The 20378-nt window shown below is 38.8% G+C and overlaps 2 long non-coding RNA genes across 13 annotated transcripts in view; one reads left to right on the forward strand and one right to left on the reverse strand.

Moving 5' to 3' along the window:
* LOC106559576 overlaps positions 1 to 20378 on the forward strand; it is a 126881-nt gene that overhangs the window by 12902 nt on the left and 93601 nt on the right. For 10 of the 12 annotated variants that reach the window (XR_005367833.1, XR_005367835.1, XR_005367829.1 and 7 more), the window contains one exon: positions 18178 to 18244. The exons of the other annotated variants lie outside the window; for them this stretch is intronic. This is a non-coding gene — a long non-coding RNA (uncharacterized LOC106559576). The remainder of the gene's footprint in view (positions 1 to 18177; positions 18245 to 20378) is intronic. 12 annotated transcript variants of the gene reach the window in all.
* On the reverse strand, positions 18087 to 19475 carry LOC111098281. Its single transcript, XR_005367836.1, has 2 exons — positions 18851 to 19475; positions 18087 to 18267 (listed from the first exon to the last, which is right to left on the reverse strand). It is a non-coding gene; the product is annotated as an uncharacterized LOC111098281 (long non-coding RNA).

Here is a 20378-nt window from a genome sequence, read left to right on the forward strand (position 1 = left end):
ACACACAGAGGCACATGCACATAGGCACACACCTCACACAAGGAAACACACTGTGTGCTCACACATGTACAGAAGGATATACATATGCACACAGGCAAACTTATAAGACACACATGGCCACATATAAGACAGACAGATACATATAAAAGCTCACGCACACAAGTGTGCACACAGGCACACATAAGGACACGTGTATGCACACACATACACACAGGTAGGTATTCACACAGAGATGCACATACAAGAATACACATGGGTCACATAGAAGGAAACATACATGGGCATGTACGCACACACACATACACACAAACACACGCAGACTTGGGCAAGTGTTTGAATACACACACCCTATACTCCATCTCCTGAGGATTAATCTTTGTTTTTTCCTGGGTCTCATTTCCAGAAAGGTAGTATAATCTTTTATTTGGTTCGTGAATGAATGAGGCTTCTTGCTTTTCCTAAAAGCACATTAATGCTGCCCTCATTTTAGCTGATTGCTAAAACAACTGGCTCTTTCTCTCAGCAACCACATATAAATCCTCACTACAGACATTTGTCAAGAAGCATTGTTTGAACTCACTACTATTCAGAAAATCGGTTGTTATGGATGATCATCTATAATCATATGTAGCCTATATATTCTGGATCGAGGATGTCTGAAAGAAATGTGGGAGCCACAGATGTGAGGCACACATGTAATTTAAACTTTTCTAGTAGCTGTGTTGAAAACAAAACAAAAAGGAACAAGTAAAATAAATCTTAGTAATGTATTTGATCTATTACAAAATATTATTTCAATGTATAATAATTATAAAACTATTAATGAGATATTTATTTTTTTGTGTGTAAGCTGGTCCTTGAAATTTAGTGTCTATCTTACACTTAGCCATTTGAACTAACTGCATTTCACATGTCATAGTTGCATGTGGTTAGTGGCTACCATATTGTACATTGCACCATAGGCTTCGCAAAATCCTCTCTGGATCACCTCAGACCAGTAGAAAGCCGGGCATTGATGGCTAGGAGGCTCTGAGACAAATATGTGGTTGGCTCTGGAATAGCTTTATATGGAACTTAAGGCATGCCTCATGTAAGCTTACCTAACACCAACACGTACTTTGTCTTCTCTCTGATTAATGTTGAAAAGTTATTTTTCATGTATTTGCTCTGCTGTATTAAGTGAATTTTTACAACCATTTAATCTTTTTTGTTTGTTTGTTTGTTGTTGGTCTTCTAATGAAGCAAGTTGAAAAGAATGGAAGAAAGAGATACTCGTGTTCTTCCATATTGCTGTGATTTTCCATGTTAGTCTCTGTGGAAGGCCATTCCTGGGCCTCTTCTCTTCTTCCCCAGGAGCTCCTTGCTTTATGCACTCAACAGCTTGCTATTGAGTCAGTTATTCAATAATGCTATATATATTCCCCTAAAAATCACTGTGCTGGACAAAATTAAGCAAAGAAAACCATAGGATTTACGGGGAAAATGGGATTAGGGACACAACATACAAACTTTAAGTGACACATCAATACAAAAACGACAAAAAAGAGACTGAATGAAAATAGCAGAGCAATTCTACACATGTAAAATGATTAAGAGATACATAAATACTGCAATAAATATCACACTTGGTCTTGAGTGAGACCCAAAATTTGTTGGTAGAAGTAAGGGTCAGAAGGGTTTATTTAGCTTGAGGTACTTGGGTGGCTCAATCAGTTGAGCATCTGACTTTTGGTTTTGGCTCAAGTCCTGATCTTATGGGTCGTGGGCTCAAGCCCCATGTTGGGCTTTGTACTCAGCAGAGATGTCTGCTTGGATATTCTCTCCCTCTGCCCCTTCACACCCTCTAAAATAATCGTTAGAAAAAAAGAAGGGTTCAGTTTGTAACTTGATGGAAGAAAGTGAGTTGCAAGCTGAGGGAGCATTGTAATATCAGAGATGGTGCATGGGGCCCAGAACCCACACAGTGAGCTGAGGGAGAGGATGCGGTGTTTCGGTAGGTGTGTGTGCGCGCAGTCGCATGTGTATACATGTACGTTTTGGATATTCCTACACTGCTCAGTTCATCTGGGTGCAGTTTTCTCCATTCACTTAGTGTTTCCTGCAGGTGTCGTGCACATAATCAGATGGAAAATTCACATAATGCTCAAATCATTCCATAATATAACAAATGTTAGAACAAATTTATATCTTTGAAAATAAGCATTATAAATAACTGTCTGTAGTTACTTTTATTATTACCACATTTGCATCTATTTATTTTTGGTTGCTTTCACATGGGTCCTCTACTCTCTGGTCTGACTATAAACTAACTCTCTTCTGGTCTTTGTAGCATCTGCCCTTCCCTACCCCAGTGCCTGACACAGAGGACTACTCACATTCAGATTGTGTTAATCTAAGGTATATCTTACTGCCTCCTATCAATAGTTGAATCCCTCAAGGGCGAATACCACAAATACTATATATCTTCAAACCATCTTTCTGTTTGACAGTTAGGAAGTTCAGAACGGAGTGGAGGATAGAAGCACGTGCGGTGTGTACACTCTAGTGCCTGCACTCACACTCCACCACCCTCTGCCATTCCCTTATCTCCGGGAGACTTAGCCTGTCCTAAGAAAATGTCAATGGGTTCAGTGTCTTAATGGAGCAGACGAGGGGGAGCCAAAGCAGGCTGAGGAAACAATAGTCAGCATTGTTTGTCCAAGTCCTTCTCTGTTCCCTCCCCCAGCGTGGAAACCCTTCCAGGCTGCTTTCCAGATTAGGACCAAGCCCTCATTGGCCCTGTGGAAATGCGTTTATGCATGATCGTGGTAATAAAACCAGTGAAAACAGCATTCTTTTCCCATTGGCTAGACCAGGATCATTCCTCACCCTGGACAAATGGGCAAGTGGAAGTTTGAATAGAGCAACACTGGGTCACTGAACCACACTGGAAATACCCAATGGAGTCGAAGGTCCTTTCTACACATATAAATTGTATAGACAAAGCAGTAAAAGAGATGAAAGAAGCAGCTAAGTACAGAAAAAGCACTTTATTTCGTTTGCGTGATACCAAAGTGTTTCTCACTTTTTAATTTATGGTTGTGGAGTCCTACAAAGAATCTGAATATCATCCATGTGTGTGTCATTGCCCTCTACTGGATAAATTGGGCAATGTTGTTTCACTTGTGTCCATATACTATAGAAATATACTAAATAATAATTCATATTTGCCTAGCATTTGGTCTTTTTAGTTTTCAGTAGGTTTTTACATGTAGCATTTTAACTTATTCTGATAGTAATGCTTTGGAATAACTAAACTATTTCTATTCCCATTTTACAGATGAAAAAACTGAGGCAGAGAGCTAATTTATTCATTCAATATAGATATTTTAAAGAAGCTGTATGAAAAGAACTATGCTAGACAATTTATAAAGATAAATAAGATGGTATTTTCACTCTGGGAGCTAATGTTGTATTGTAGATGAGCTATATATATATATACACACACACACACACATATGTATATATATACATATATATATACAAGCTGTATATATATACACACACATATATATAACTATAATGAAAATAAAATTTGCAATATACTAATACATGAAAATAAGATTTATTGATTGCCCACTCTATGCCAGGTGTTCATATGTTATTTTATTTTTTCCTCATAACTGGTAATTATTATGTGCCCTGTTTTACAAATGACAGAATTCAGTTTGAGTGCTTATTTGTCAGATGCTCACAGCAAAAAAACACTTTAGGATATGGGGAGAGAGAATTTACAACTGTTGCAATTCGAACACATCTTCATGGAAGTGGTGGTGTTGGATCGAGGGCTTAAGAGATGGGCAAAAGCAGGCAGATGTTCCAGGGAAGCTCTGCTCACACTGTGAGCCAGGTGTGGGGCTTCTTTGGGGGTGACAGGTCCTGCAGAGAGAGTGGAGATGAGGCTACGAGAAAGGAGCTATTCCTGGTAGAATGTGTATCCCAGGGAGGCAGGAGCAAGTGGTAAAGCCAGGGCAGGTGTCTATCTGCCGCGCTGTGCAGTACGGGCAGGACCCGGGAGCGAGGTCCTGGCTCCGGCCCGGTGCTGGCAGGAGGCCGCGGTGCCTGCCCTATGCACCGTGAGGCTGCAGGTTATGAGGCTCGCCTTCTGCGGCTTATGGATGTCACAGGTCAGTGGGAGGCTGGTGTGGGAAGCGTGAGCAGGCTATGACAGGGTGTGCTCCCGGGAGTCAGTAAGGAGTGTCACGTACCGAGGGAAAATCGAAAATCATTCACTTTCACATTAGAGGTTGCTGAACTGTGGCACCTTCTCTTTCCTTCAACAACCCTGGCCAACCTAGAAAGCGGCATGTAAGGAAAAAAAGAAACAAATTGAAGAAACTATGGCAAATGAAACAGGGCTCTCTTTGTCCTTTGAACGTGATGACAAGCCTCATTTAATAGAAGACATGGGTGATTTTTGCCTAGAGTTTTCCTTTTATGCCGGACAATTTCTCAAGCCCTCCAGAGTAAACCCTAGCACCTTCCTTGTGTTCTGTTCCTGGTGGTTTCCCAGAGAATCTCAGGAACAGAATAAATGACTGGGACCACAGAGCATTCCCAGTGCTTATGAGGCCATGGCTCTACTGCCAGAGGACTAAGGGGGGCTGGGGCTGGGTGCTGGAAAAGAAATGGAAAGAGCAAAAAAGTGAAGCCAGGATATAGGAATTGGTCTTATCCTTCACTAAGAATTTATTTTTTCCCCCTGAAACTCCTCTGTTATGACTCTTTCAAGCCACTGAAAAGGTCAGCAAAAAAGAAAGACAGGAGGGAGGAAAAGAAGGGAGTGAGAGAGAGAGAGAGAAAGACCTGGAGACAGATAAGTAGGTAGGTAGGTAGATACAGATGTACCTACACAGATAAGAGACGGAGAGAGAGCGATGACAGAGACAGACATATAGACTACAATGAACCTTGAATAGTCATGACACTATTAAAACTTTTCCTAAAGAAAGGAACACTTCGATTGATTCATTCTTTTTTGCATATTCAAAAGTATGTTTATTTTTAATTTAAATTCAGTTTACCAACATACAGTACATCATGAGTTGCGTATATCATCAGTTGGATATAACACCCAGTGCTCATCACATCCTAGCCCTCCCTCATGCCCTTCACCCAGTTACCCCATCCTCCACCCATGATTGATAATCTTAACCTTCAAATAATGCACTAGGTTAAGACAGTACATTCAGTTATTTCATGCGTATTTATTGAAAACCTATTGTATCTATCATCTATCTATCGATCGATTGATCATCTATCTATCTACTATCTAGAAGTTCCTGTGAGCCTACTAGGCACCAGAACCATGTTAGAAGTGGGGAATACAAAGGCAAATAAGCAAGATCTTTCCCCTTAACTAGCTCCGAGCCTCTGCCTCACTGGGGCTGCACGTCTCAGGTGCCTGGCAAATGTTGGATTGAATTGTCCTGGTGTTGCCTCAAGTTCAGGAGGGCTGGGACCCGGGAATACCAGTTCTGCAACTTCACTGCCATTACCAAGATGACACATAACCGCAAGTAACTCTTTGTCCTTGTTAGGGATCTATCCAAAGTTTTGAGTTTGGGAGAGGGAAACATGCCATTGGCGTAAAAGACACAACATCAGAAAAGTCCAGGTCCTTGCCTCTCTGGCTGAGCAATAAACTTTTCTCATCTGCAGCTCACTACCACCATTCCTGTCACTGTCCTGTTTTTGTTATTAGCCAGACCCACATGGCGAATGCCACTAACATGAGATTCCTTTCTTCCCCATTGTTGATATATGAAGCTTCCTTTCTCTATCCCGCCTGATACATGTTTTGGGAGAAGTGAGGACAGAACGAACTGTGGACATTGAGGCAGGAGGCCACCATGCTGCCTTATATCATCAGGAAGGCAAACTGAAGTGGAGGGGGCTGTGTTTATCCATTAAAGTAGAAAAAATAAACTCACTTGGAGGAACAGCCCTTTCCCGTTGGTGTGCTTCACCAACAGTTTTGTCTTATTTTCACTTAAGTGACTTTCATTCCTCACATCATGTAAGATGTGTAAAGGGGAGTAGGTTCTAGGGAGTAACAAAATGGGGTATTTTCCTGTGGTTTGAGCAATTTGCTTAAAAAAATGTGGAGGGAAGAGAGTCAGAAAAGAGTATAGGGCTAAAGCCAGGGAAATGGCATAAACTAAAAAAAGAAATGGTATAGAGCTTCCAGAATTTTGTTCGTCCTTTTAAAAATCTGCTGAAAATTGGTAGCATTTTTCATATCATCAAACTGTGTGCACAGACTGACCCCAAAATTGTCTGTTCAATGAGTACTTCCCAGATTTTAGGTTTCAAACACCGTGCAAAAGAAAAATTCAAAACAGTGCAGCAGGAACTGACACAGAGTTCCAGTTTTGAGTTTACTTTTCTAGAACAAAAGGAGTTTGGAAAGTAACAACAGCTGCCATCCGCTGGCAGTATCATGTTCTAAATGGATGTTTAATAGCACAAAAAGGAGAAAGGAGAAAACTTCATCTATATACACAGTCCCTTCAACTTAATCCATGTATATTTATGGAAAACTCACAATATTGGCTTTGTGTTTTCCATTTTGCCAAGTAACCGGTGATGGGGTATCGCAGACCATCTCTGGGCCAGCCTTTGGTCACCTCTGGCCTGACTTGCAAGTTCAGTGGTAGTCTAGCGTGAGGAGCAACTCTACATGGGACTCCCTGGATAGAATCCTGGCTCTAGCTGCATGGAAGATACTGGATCAGGTACTCTGAATCTCAGGTTCTTCATCTGCAAAACGGAGGTGCTGCTATTTGCCTGGGAAACTGTTATACCCATTCCATCAGTTAGCGGGCTGAGGTGCTGAGCAGAAGGCTTTGTCTCAGGCCCCAAATGATATGATTTCCCGAATCTTCCTTCCCTTCTTTACAATATAATCGAACCTTGCTCCTTTTATCTCCTGAGACAGCTGACAGGGGGCCTTGGCCTTGACTTTAGGAGATACAATAAAGTTTTGCTGAATTGAATTTGTATGGATATGACTCATACCAGCATTTGTTACAAGTCATCTTATTTAGTAATTGTGCCTTGCCTTGCCTCTCTTACAAATTCTGTGTACCTTTTTGGGTTAGGAATGGTGCTATCCATTTTTCTACTATTCCTCTCCTCCCACAATGCCCAGGACAGCATAAGTTACATCTTAAAGGCTCTGTAAATACTTGATAACCCATCACTGATGAAAGCAGACAGCCTGCCCCTTTCTCTGGTCACACTGAAAATCCCTAAGGAGTGTGTGTGTATGTGTGTGCGTGTGCATGCATGTACATGTCCCCATTCTCATGGGCCTTTTATTTCTAGAAATCTCAGTCCACCTTGGAACTCCAACGATAATTCTGAGTTTACAGACATTCAGCAAGGATGATCAGATTGCACTTTTGGAAAAATCTATTTCAAGTGTGATAGCTTATGTGCCAAGGGCAAGGGTTCTTTCTTTTGCTGCTAATAACTCAACAGGGACAGCAGGCAGTAGCACTGCTTACAGGTTCTTCATTCTTCACAGGTGGAGCAGAATTACCTTGTATAGGCAACTACATTTTACTTAGTTAGTGATGATCTGATTACCTTGATCTTAAGCATTTTAACTTTGTGCTATCCATGCCCACAGAGAGTTGGGCAAAATGAGAAGGGCCTGTGGAAATACACATCTAATTTTATATTGCAGTTGTATTGGTAATTGCAACTTAACCAGCTTTACTGCTAGTTCTGGAGGGAAGTAAAATTACATGCAATAATAAGATTTTGGGAGAAATGGATATGATACATAACACAAGAGCCTCTCTCGATGAAATAGCTAATACTAAGTACATATATGGAAGTCTAATAAATAAGTGTTTTATTAAGGATAATTTGTTCCGTAGTCAATAACAAAGTAACCAGGAAGGACCATCCAGGGAGAGTGTGCTATGTCCCTACTTCTTTCTGAAATAAAATGGTGTACCTTTGGTGGAAGGGTTCATAGAGACTCAGATGGGAGGGAAAAGGGACACTCAAAATACTTTTGTTAGACCTTCAAGACTTACAGTCTTCTTAGTGACCTATGCCCAATCATGTCGATACTAGGAAATTCTTAGGGAATGATCCTGTAATATCGGTAAATTGAACTTGATTACTATGATCCGTGTTTTCTTTATTATTATTTTATTCTTATTTTTTAAAGATTTTATTTATTTCTTCATGACAGACACAGAGAGAGAGGCAGAGACACAGGCAGAGGGAGAAGCAGGCTCCTTGCATGGAGCCCGATGTGGGACTCCATCCCAGGACCCTGGGATCACAACCTGAGCCAAAGGCAGATGCTCAACCACTGAGCCGCCCAGGTGCCCCAGTGTTTTCTTTTTTAGTCATCCTGGATGCCTTAGTTTGATCAAGAAGTTTTGAACAAACCACTCTAGTGATTTATAGCACTGGTGTCAAATCATGTGAGTCCTACTATGTTTTTGGAAATGTCCTCTGTGGTCCACTGGAAAAGTAACCACATTTTATGTCCTCTAGCTTATTGTTCTATAATATTTACGGAGTGTCAATTGTGAACTAGGAACAGCTTGATTTAGTGTCTTAGCCCTAGTGCCCAATTCTTGCTCAACATATGAGGGGATCAAAATACAAGTAAAAAAGTAAAGTGTGTGTGTGTGTGTGTGTGTGTGTGTGTAGATGGAAGCAGCCAATTAAATCTGACTAATTCCTATTAACTCCTCATTCAGCTCTCAATATTGGAACTAAAGGACCTTTGAGGAGGAAGAGGACAGTTTTCCTTCATGAAAAAATTCTGGATGTGCCCTGAACCAGTCTAATTTGCTATTAACAATTTGTTATGCAGCTCTCATCTTTGAATTTATCTAAGCCCTTCCTGCTCCTATTTTTACTTTCAGCTCATATAAATAATGGGCATAATAAATTCCACATGTTACTTCATTTGCAGTTAAGAACTTCCTTTCAAACTTCAAGAATGTTCCTCTAAATTTGCTCTCATGGGATGGTGGTGGGGGGGAGATGCCTCTAATCATTATCCTCTCTTAATTTCCATCACTTTCAAATTGTAGCTTTATAATCTTCAAAGCCAGCTTGGCATTGAAAACAACAATAACAACAATACTTCATAGAAACTTTGCCTTAAAAAGATAGCATTATCTAAATGCTCAATTCAGCCGTTACTTATGGTGTTGATACTGGCGGCTAGGCAAGGAGATGCAAAGCAGAATAAAATGTAGCTCCTGTCTTCCGGGAGCTCTCAAATTGAGCCGGAGAGACCAGAGTATAAACTGGTGAGTATAATGCAAACACAATTGAGTTATGTAAAATGTTATGGATGGCAACAGAGTTGGGGGAGAGATTGCTCCTGAGAGACAGGAATCTGTGAAACCTGAATTTGAGTTTTAAAGGGAGAGGAAGGCTTGCCTAAAAAATAACAGGTGAAAAGCAATAAATACAGGGATTAAGAACATGGAGTTTGAAGTCAAAGAGAGCTGGGTTTGACTCATATTTCTGTTGCTTCATAGATGTGTAACCTTGGGCAAATTGCTTTACCTTTTAAAAACTAGTTTTCCTTTGAAATAAACTGAAGCTAATGCTGCTGCTGTACCCCTTATAGTGTTATCATAAGGCTCAGCTGATAGATTGTGTGTAAGGCCTTTAGCATAGTGCCTGGGATACTGTGAGCATTTATGTGATGACTACCATGTTTGGATCATCCAGATAGAGATCCGAGTTTGGGCTTCATCCTATCTTCAGAGAAGCATCCAGTTGTCCTTTCCCCTTTTAGATTCCAAATAAAGCATGTCTAGAGTCTTGGCTTTGTGAAAGGTGTTATTGAGGCATGGAAGGAGGTTGGAGGTGCTGGGGTGAAGGAAACACTAAAAGAATACCCAGAGCATGGTGCTCAAAGTATAGATCATGGACCTTGTAACCATGAATCAACCGCTGAAATGCAGATTCATAGAGCAACCCCCTTGTACCTACTAATTGAGGATAAGACTCAGTGTTTATATTTTATAGGCTTTCTACTCCGTTCGAGTATGGAAATCCCTTCCTCTGCTGATTTAGCTCCAATCTGCTGAGCACTTTGCCCTAGAGGTTTACCCAGAGTTCTGGCATTCCTTTTCTCCTCCAGCTCCTCAACATAACTTCCTGCAGACTCTATTTCTAACTCCATGCAGTTTCTCTTGAGTACTTTTTCATCTTCTATGGCAAGTCAGACTGAGTGAGATTTCAAATATGTACACAAGAGATAATTTGCTTTGTTTCTCATGCTTATGCATCCAGCTTAGCCTGTATCTATTTCTCATTTCCCAATTCCTCCCTCTATCTTCCTCCACCCTAGAGTCTTACTTGAAAAAAGTGTAGTAAGTCATGGATATGGACATGGAAAGGCTGGCTAGATGCTGACCATCCTAGCCTTACACTTGATTCTTTCTATATTACAGACTGCTTATTGACCAAATAATTAAAGATTTATATCCAATCCTTTTGTATATAAATTATTTCACAACCATCTTGATGGATTCTTAGACTGAGAGGTATTAATATTTCTGGGAGAATTAAATAAAAATGTGTAAAATAAATAGCCACAGGTACAAAATTGACATCGACTTTTAAAGCTTTGGGAGGAGAAACCAAGAGGTGTAATAAAAGAGATTTGAATCAGAGTCAAGAGATTGGAGTTCAAGTGTGACTACTCCTCTAATTAGCTGGAAATGGATTGCATTCACTTTGAATTTCAGGGCATCAGAGTGTCATGCCTATACTTCAAGAGTTGGACCAGATAGTGTCTAAGATTCTTTCCAGATTTATCATTCTTTGTTTGTATAAGTTCATAATTCCTCCTTAGAACATTTGAATGTCATGATATTCTGGTTGAAGGACAGATTCCTAGTATGTATCCTGGGATTGATATCTATGATTTTAAAAATAGTAAAATAAATAATAATATTCATTTTCCATCCTATTTTTAAAAAATTTTTATTTATTTTTTCATGAGAGACACAGAGAGAGTTAGAGTCATAGGCAGAGGGAGAAGCAGGCTCCATGCAGAGAGCCTGATGTGAGACTCAATCCCAGGACCACAGGATCACACCCTAAGCCAAAGGCAGACACTCAACCGCTGAGCCACCCAGGCATCCCTCCATCCTATTTTTATATCACTGTATTTTACATTTTTACATACACTCTTTCATGATCAAAACAACCCTCTGAGATATGTTTTGCAGGAATTATTGTCTGTTTTTCAAATGAGGACAGGAAACTAAGAAAGATGATTCATCCCAAGCCACGCTGCTAATACATGATAGAGATGGAACTTAACTCAGTACTCTTCTCCACGATCCACGCAACTGCTCAAATTTAATTAGAGAAAATAACTTTTCTGTGGGCATTAAGTAAGCTTAACAACTATGAAAACAAAACCTCACCCCAAGCATCACCTCAATGAACCAAAGGATCTATTATCAATAGATGTTAAACAGAAACTGTGCAGTCCACGGCTCTCAGGAAGATGGGCATATCTGTTCAGGCTGCTGGTTTATAAGATAAAAGTGAAAAGATCTAATATTTGTGTATAACTTTGTAGTTTTCAGGATACAAGTGTTTTACTATAGAAATATGTTTTTAAAGACATGAAATTATAAAAGATGGGAAACTGAAGGTCAGATAGATGCCATCAGGTTGTGGGCAACAGAATCCGATCAGATCCAGGTTTTCTGAGTCCTACAGCCTAGTCCCAACTCCACCACATACGGTGAGCTGCTGTCCCAGTTTGCCTGAGCGTGACAGATTTCCTAGGATGTGAAAATTTCAGTGATAAAACTGCAAAGGCAAACTGGGATAAGTTGGTCCCTCTATCACCATGTTGCCTAAGTTCTAACACATACTTTCACAATTCTGATTTTACCACCAGGCAATCAATGGTTAAGTCCAAAGGTCTCTGGGATCGCTAAGTGACCCATCTTGTTATCAAGATGAAATGGGAATAATAATGATAATTGTGTAACCAAGATTCTTGATTATGATACTAATCAAAACATTTGCCATAACAATGTCAATTATCATTAAATAGCATTTCCTTACTTACAGTATGGGAACCAAGCCAACAATATAATAAACCACCCACGATGGAGTGCAAGGATGTTGCCTTTGTTCTAAAAAAGGACCACATAAAATAAACTCTATAGAATTATTTATAAACTGATGTGATAATTTGTTGTTTTTTTTATTGTTAGATCCTTTAAGTGCACTTTTGTTAATCCCAAAACAGAAAAGTGTTTTTCACCAGAACAGTAATTGATTATAAAATGTAGCATTTGAAGAAATGGTACTCTCTGTAGTCATAAATAGAAAACAACCACATAGAATTCTTATATCTGTTACTTGGTGCTCTCTGGTTACCAAATACTTTAGAACTGCCCTCAGACTGGGGATGTATTTTTGTTGTTGGAGTCTCCTGATTCTGATATCATTGGTGAATTTATTCCAGTACTGAGCTTTTTTTACCCCTGTCAACTTAGATTAAATCAAATTAGTTCTCATTTCAATATTGACCAAGATTTTTTTTGACAGCAAGAATGACCTCTGGTTTCCTCCCAAGGACACTTTATCTATAGAGTGAATCATAAAGTCTGAGAGAATGACTAAAACATTGATGTGTTTCTATTCAAAGTGAGTCAGGGAACCAAAGGGAAAGGATTTAAAATCATGATGCAGGACGTCCATGTTAGACAAAAGGAAGGGCTGCCTGGTTTCATGTTTGGGAAATCCTGGGACTTATTCCTACAAGTCAAGAAATCCCCTTAAGTGAAAACTTCGAAGGAAATGAGTAACTAGGTTGATTTCGGAATAGTTCTGACTTCAGTTGGAATAAATGTTAAAGTTTGATTGGAAGGTGAACAGTGAAGTAGGGATAAGATGCTTTATGAGAAGAGCCGAGGACGTGGCCCCATTTGTAAGGGTTGTGATGTAATAAATCAATTCCTGCTGTGAATCTAGACTCCTAAAGCTGGTAGGCATCTCTAATACAGATTCTTTCAGTTAGGCTGCTGAATTTGCTAGCTTCTATATCTTTTATAGGAGATCATTTTCCTTCTGATTCTTTAAAACAATACAACATGTAAGTGAAAAGAATGATGGGTATTAACAAGCTGAAAGTCTTTATTTTACACTGAGGATGCTTAGGCTCAGAAATGTCAAAGGATTTGCCCAAAGCTACACAACTGGGAATTTGCAGAGTAGCCCAGAACAGAGGCTTCCTGTCTGCCCATTCTGTGTTTGTTCACTGCTCCATTTGTCTGGCTCCTTTACTACATTTAAGAGGCATTTGCCCCCTCATTGTGTGGTAGTCTAAGCTTATACAAGCAGTGTGACAGGTTGATGAACTAAAAAAAAGAGAAGTCATCTGTCCCTACAAGTTTCCTGTTCTAGATTGGAGTCTTCAGCAGTGCTTAACCCGATGGCTCTGCCTCTCTAGTCTGTCATGTTGTTGATGCTGCTTCCAACGTGCACATCATTCCACTTGATCTGAGTGAGGGGACTGCTTTGTTCTTCAAGGCTATTTATTCAGGGAATAAAATGTGTACCCCAAAATAAGAAGCAAATAAGGTGACAAAGCAAATTGTGTGAATAGATACAAAGTGTGAAGGTAACATAATAAAATTAATTTCTGTAGAGATACAATAGAAGGTAAATGTTTAAATGAACATTATCCTGTGCATCCATTCTAATGAAGTTTGCCACATTTTTGGAGCTCCACTTTGGATGGGGTCCTCAGTTTTAGTTTTTTGAGGCACATGGGGCTGTCAGCTTGAGAAATATAGTCACACTTAAATTTTAACAAAGAATATTGTTATCAAGAAGGTCATTCATCTTTTTGCAGATTTTTTTCTACCTTGTCATCTCTATCCTGTCATGAGATGTGACTGATGTATTTTTGTCTAATTCAATCAAATGGAATATTATGGACTAAGAGTTGACTCCAGACAACTCCTCACAGAGTACACATTTGAAGGTATTGAAAGGAACGTACCTAGGTTCTGGAAACATTTGCAGAGAGGAATGGCAAATGTATTTGAAATAATAGAGACACATTACTGGAATGCATGTGTCAGCTTCAGAGTGATGGTTTTGGAAGGCAGCATTTTGTGATACGAAGGTCGTGGTGTATTTGCTGAAACTTCAAATTGTAGTTTCTATACAAGATTATTTACTGATAATTTGTATTAAAATATGATGGTTTTGTTAACAGAAATACATTAACTTGTCAGCCTCACCAGGCTCACTGGAACAATTCTAGCAGTGACTACTAACTAAAGATTTTGTGAGATCCTCTTGTTTTCAGTTGTTTAAAAACAATTCAATGAAAATTGGAGTTTGATCTGAGACCAGTAAGCACAGGCTGTCTAGTTGGTCAAATATCTGTACTTTGAGCTGTAATTATACTCAATCACTGTGTCTAGGTTCAAATATTCTTAACAATGGGGATAGATATATTTGATTAAAATAAACTCAGACAAATGAACTATTTCTTAATTAATAGTTTATTTGTTAGACAGAAATCATCTACCTCTAGAATAGAATCACTGTCCTTTTCAAATAGTATGTGTAAGCACTTGAGGAAGATTAATTTTTTTTTCTGTGCAGAGCTCTCCCACACTTTGCAGGGTGTGTGGCATCCATGGCCACACACTAACAACCATAAGAACTCAGGCAAATGTATGTAAAACAGAAATGCTTCACACATTTCCAAATGTTCCTTGGGGGTAGGAAGGAAGGTGTTGCCTGTGGTTGGAAACTTCTGATCAGATAAAAATAATGTAAGTGGCGATAAAAATAAAGTAGAGCTTATTAGTTGCGTGGCCCAGAGCAAATTACTTATCCTTGGGCCTCAGTTTCTTCATTTGTGTAGTGAAAGTTATATTAAGCCACTTCATAAGATTATTGTTAATGTGATTATAATTAATGAATGTAATAATGCATATAAACTTCCTAGTGAATCACCTCACGAATGGTAGGAAACAGTATGTAATTAACTTCTATTCATTCTTTCTCTTCATACTTTAAAATTTTCCTTTCATAGGAAGGGCTGGACTTGATTTCTGGACAACCAGGGCTATTTTGGTGGATGTGTCTAGACATGAAACAAAGGGCCTAAGAAAATCTGTGTGGGGATATAAATATCCCAGAAATGGAATACAGGATCTAATGTAGATTTGAGAATCTCATTTGGCTTCAATTTATGGGCATAGTTCACTTACCTGAACATTTAGTTTTCACTTCAATAATCAATTTGTTACATTGTCCAGCAAATTAATTTCCTGTGAATGGGTTTTGTCTGTTGCAGACCAGCTTGTGACCTGCAGTAACCTCTAAGGAGAAGACGTGATTCTCAGATTTTTCTCATTTCAGACAATGGATAGGGTACCAGTCATTTTCCTAAAAAAAGTTGGCTTCTGGAGAACCAGCAGTCTTAGGCATTCTCTCAACCAACCCTATGTTGGTTCCTTTGAAGTGCTGTATATCCTGGATTCTCTTCAACCCTGTGTGCATTTCTAAAGCATAGTATCATATACTGGAAATTCTGGAAGCTTTTTTTTTTTTTTACATGTCATTTCATTTGTTATAACTTTTTAACCTGAAAGGGTTTCCCAGAGAATCCAAAGTATATATAATTCCAATGTCCAAGTTCTTTACTTCTTTTGAAATGCAACTCCGTAAGAAAGTTGAAATGGAATTTTATAACTACACGCAGCATTCAGTGTCCCCCCTCCTTGGAAATGAAAAGCCGCCCAGAGAAGAGAATGTTCACTCTAAGACCCATTGTTTCCAAGATTCAGTAAACACTTAACTGAAATGCACTAGTCCTAGGCCAAGGCCGGGGAGATCAAGATAAGTAGCATGAACAGCCTAATGATATAGATTCAGAGTAATAATAACAATCACAGCAATAATAATGTTTATTGATTCAAATGTTCTAGGTAGTGTTTGAGAACATTAAAAGTATTAACTAATTTAACTCTTGTAACAATCCTATGAAGAAGACATTATTATTTGTTTCTTTTTTATAAATGAAAAATCTGAGGCCCCAAAGAGTGTCATATCATACAACCAGTATGGTAGAGCCAGGGATTGAACCCAGGCTACCTGTCTCAAAACTGTAGCCTAGAGAAGGGCATGCCTCACTGTCTAGAGGACTAGAGGGAAAGGCTTCATAGAACAGCTGTCTTTGATGCTATGTCTCAAAGGATGAATGAGTATTCTCAAGCAAGCAAGTAAGGCAGGGAATGGTATGCTAGGCAGAGGGAATAGAGTCTGAATGGGCTTAAATGAACACTAAGTATCCTATGGCACAGTCAAAATGGATACTTTTAGAAGTTTAATATAGAGACTAAATTAACAGCATGAGTGAGGTTTAAGGAAACCAATAAGGGGTGTGCAGTGTCTTGAGCTATTAACATCAGGAAATTATACCCCAAGGCGTAAAAGGGGAACAGGAGTGAGATGAGGGCATGACTATCCAGGACCACATAGAGTAACTATATGGAAAAGGATCAGAACAGGAGCCTTTGGTAGAGGGATGCAAGCAGCCTACAGCAACCTAGCGTAAATAGAACAGGGAATACATCCCCAAATTCATGTTCTTCTCATCCTCTAAGCTTGTACTTATGCTGCACTTTGGCTGAAACCAACTAAAAGCCCTAGGACAAATGAATCCATGGATGCTGTCCGGAATGGTCAGCCTCCCTGGGTACAGAGCAAGGTAGGAATATTGGACAAGTGGGTCCACAGGGGCAAATGGACAATCTCCAGAACACAGACCAATGTATTATGAAAGAATGTTGGCCTAGTTTTGAATTGTTTTGGACAAATTTAACTTTTGAGTAATTTCCAAAGATCAAGTGTGCTCACTGACAGTAGAATACCTATCTCTTTCCCTAGAGAAAGAAGATCATAAAGCCATAGTTATATTTGATGGGAATCTTTTCCCAGATGTTTCTGAAACCTGACTCCACACAAATACAGTAGTAACTTAATACTAGCTCACATTGAGCAGGTTCAAAAGTAACTTTTTTCAATTGCCCCTAACTTAATTAATATTTTCATAATTAGCCAGGAGACTTCCTGAGTGAAGATGAGATATTTGGATACTTTCAGCTATTAGTGAATTATCTGGGCACAAAAACAGCCCTATGTTTCTTTCAGGCAGAAAAATAAAATAAGTTACTTTCATCTGCTTCTAATTCAAAACTAGACAGAGTGAATTTGATTCAACATTATAAAAAAAATCACCTTTGGCTGAGATCATGCATGGAAAAATTCAACCCCAAAGGATAGAATTATAGAACATAATATGCAAGCAAAAAAAAATGGGCTGGGTAAAAAGGAAGGAAGAATATTCTAGTTGAAATCTATGGATAATATGAGCTTACCTGTTAATGTTCACTTTTGCAAATAATCTAAGAAGAGGATTATAGTGCCTACCACCAAGGAAGACGAAATACCCACTCCTATGGAGAAAGTGAATAGAGTCAGGATAATTGAACTATTTAGTAATAATTATTAACATTTGTATTTGTCCAGACACTGTAATAAGTCTATTTAATCCTCTCTCTATAAGGTAAGTTTTATATTAGGTTGATTTTACATACAAATAAACTAAGAATTTTAGAGGCTAAATGACCTTTTCAGGTTCTATATTCAATAAATGACTTAGTGGAGCCATGAAGTCAGGTCTTCTTGATTCTGTAGGCCAGCACAGTTGTGTTTAAAAACAAAGAGTAAATGGCAAATGTTGTGGCATGGTATATGTATGGCACATGGCAAAATGCAGTGTTAATTGCAATAGGTGTGCTGGTTTCCAATGATTTAATTAATTGATTAGAATATCTGGTGAACTTGAAAAGAGAGCTGATGACCTGTCACTCTGTGGATGGATGTACAGTGTCTTTCTTTATTTCTGAACTCCTTATGTTTCCTGAGTAGAGCTCAGAACCACTTTAAACCTTTAGAACTGTTAATATACAAAAGCTAGGACAAAGTACAGAATATATATTTTTTATTTTTTTTATAAAGGATATATGAACAACCATATTTAGTCCAAGGCTGACCTTGGCCTCTTTTGTGTTTCAGAGAAAGGTGCCTCATGAACGTTGTGCAGTAGGATCTGTGTTTGTCCAATAGGCTAACAGCATCATAGGTTGGTAATATTCCCTGGTACACCTGTTCTTAAAAAATAGTGATCAATCAGTTGACACAGATGAAAATGTATATTAAATTTAGTAGCTTTGGAATCAATCGACAGAGGTAAACTATGTGCTAAATCTATTAGATTTTCAGAATAAATCATCTCTTTAGATTTGCATATTTACATTTATTGATGTTGTCTAAAACTAGGAACTTATGGATTTGCTGTTCTGGGATCAGGTAAATAAGTCAGGCATATAAAAACCCCTCACCTCATGAGGTAAATGTTGCCATGCTCACACCAACCATATTTTTATAACAACTGACTTCAATTAGCTTCCCATTTAATTTCTATATTTGTTTTTTTAAATTTCTATAAGTGTATATTGAAAAACACATATTAATACAGAAAGGATTTCTGTGCCAATAAAATGACACATTAAGTCTGTCCCTTCCCCCTTTTTAATGCTCTGAGATATATATGATTGCTATTGGTGATGCATGTAGAGGTAAGGTGGCACTCTGTGGAAGTGGGGTTGTGGTACACAATTATTTACCACACTCACATTAAGAGAGTCTGGAGGGGCAAATGGAAAACCTATAAAGGATTTAACCTTACCAGGAAATGCTGGCAGAGAGGGAGGGAGCATCCTCTTCCCAGAAGGTCATGTTCCTAGCACCTTGGTAGGTATGTACATTAAGGCAAAGTCCCCTCTACCTGTCTGAGGAGGGTGAGGCAGTCTAGGATGCAAGGGAATCATCTGGCCCTGATATTGGGCAAACTGGGCTGCCTTGGTGTTGCCTTGGTGCTGCCTTATCATATTACTTGAAAATTCCCCTTTGGGAATTTGAAAAGCGAGGCATTATCTCCAAATGAACCCTCGCCAAAAAGCACATAGTGTTACTGGGGAAAGAAAGATGGATCATTGGTCTGTCAGCAAATATAAGCTGTTTTTTTTCAGGTTGATGCACAATGCCTCAGGCCTGGGAGCTTGGGAATGGGGCAGAGTCCTTGCCTGGGGGTTTGGAACTGTCTTGATGGAGATAGGAGAAACCATGAAGGAAGCAGAGATTGGCATAGGACAAAGCCTTCAGACCAAGGAACAAAGTTAGTGGCTACAGACATGAGGGCTTTCCACTGCACTTTAGAAAACAGAAAGAGAGAGGCACCTGGGTGGCTCAGTGGTCGAGCGTCTGCCTTTGGCTCAGGTCATGATCCTGGGTTCCTGGGATTGAATCCCACATCAGGCTTCCTGTGGGAAGCCTGCTTCTCCTTCTGCCTGTGTCTCCGCCTCTTTCTATGTCTCTCATGAATAAATAAAATCTTAAAAAAAATAGAAAGGGAATGGCTTAATAAAAGATCTGGGGATGTGACCAGACCTGGGAAGATCCCCAAAGAATAACTGAACCTTTTTTCCTATTTGCCAGTTTACCTTTTGGTCAGCCCTATCTGTAAGGGCACTGTGACCTCTAGTAATTTAAGATGACCAGTATGTTTTTTTATTCAATATTTGTACAAGGACATTGATGTAAAGAGACGGGAACTCAAGTGCTATTTTATTTCTATCACTAATTTTAGGACTTTAAGTTTGACCACTGTCTCTGCCTTTGCCTTTTTAAATTAAGTTTAACATCTGCCTTACCTCACTTTTGCAATGGAAAAAAATTTTAATGACTTTGAGAAATATTAAATGTTAGATCAATGTAGGAATATGTATGATAAAAAATTCTTCAAAATCTCTTAATATTTACTTAGGATTATATGAGCACCATACATAGATTTCTATTTTTATACAGTGGTGTATTTTATATATCTGTAGAATACAGACTACATAAGCATTTAGTCTCCTCTTCTCATTTTATAAACAATTGTTACCCACTGATAGAAAAAACAGAAAAAAAAATTGTAAGAAGTTAAGTAACAAGATGTAAAAAAGTAAAAAGATAACATATGGAATAAAATAGACCATGAAATAAGGAACTAATTAGAAAAACAAATATTGTTAACATGTCTATACCACCCAAAGATATCTACAGATTCCATGCAATTCCTATCAAAATACCAACAGACCTATAACAAATAATTCTAAAATCTGTATGGAACCACAAAAGGCACCAAATAGCCAAAATAATGTGGAAAAAGAAGA

The sequence above is a fragment of the Canis lupus genome, chromosome 12 (genome assembly GCF_011100685.1).
Source record: "Canis lupus familiaris isolate Mischka breed German Shepherd chromosome 12, alternate assembly UU_Cfam_GSD_1.0, whole genome shotgun sequence".
Lineage (NCBI taxonomy): Eukaryota > Metazoa > Chordata > Mammalia > Carnivora > Canidae > Canis > Canis lupus.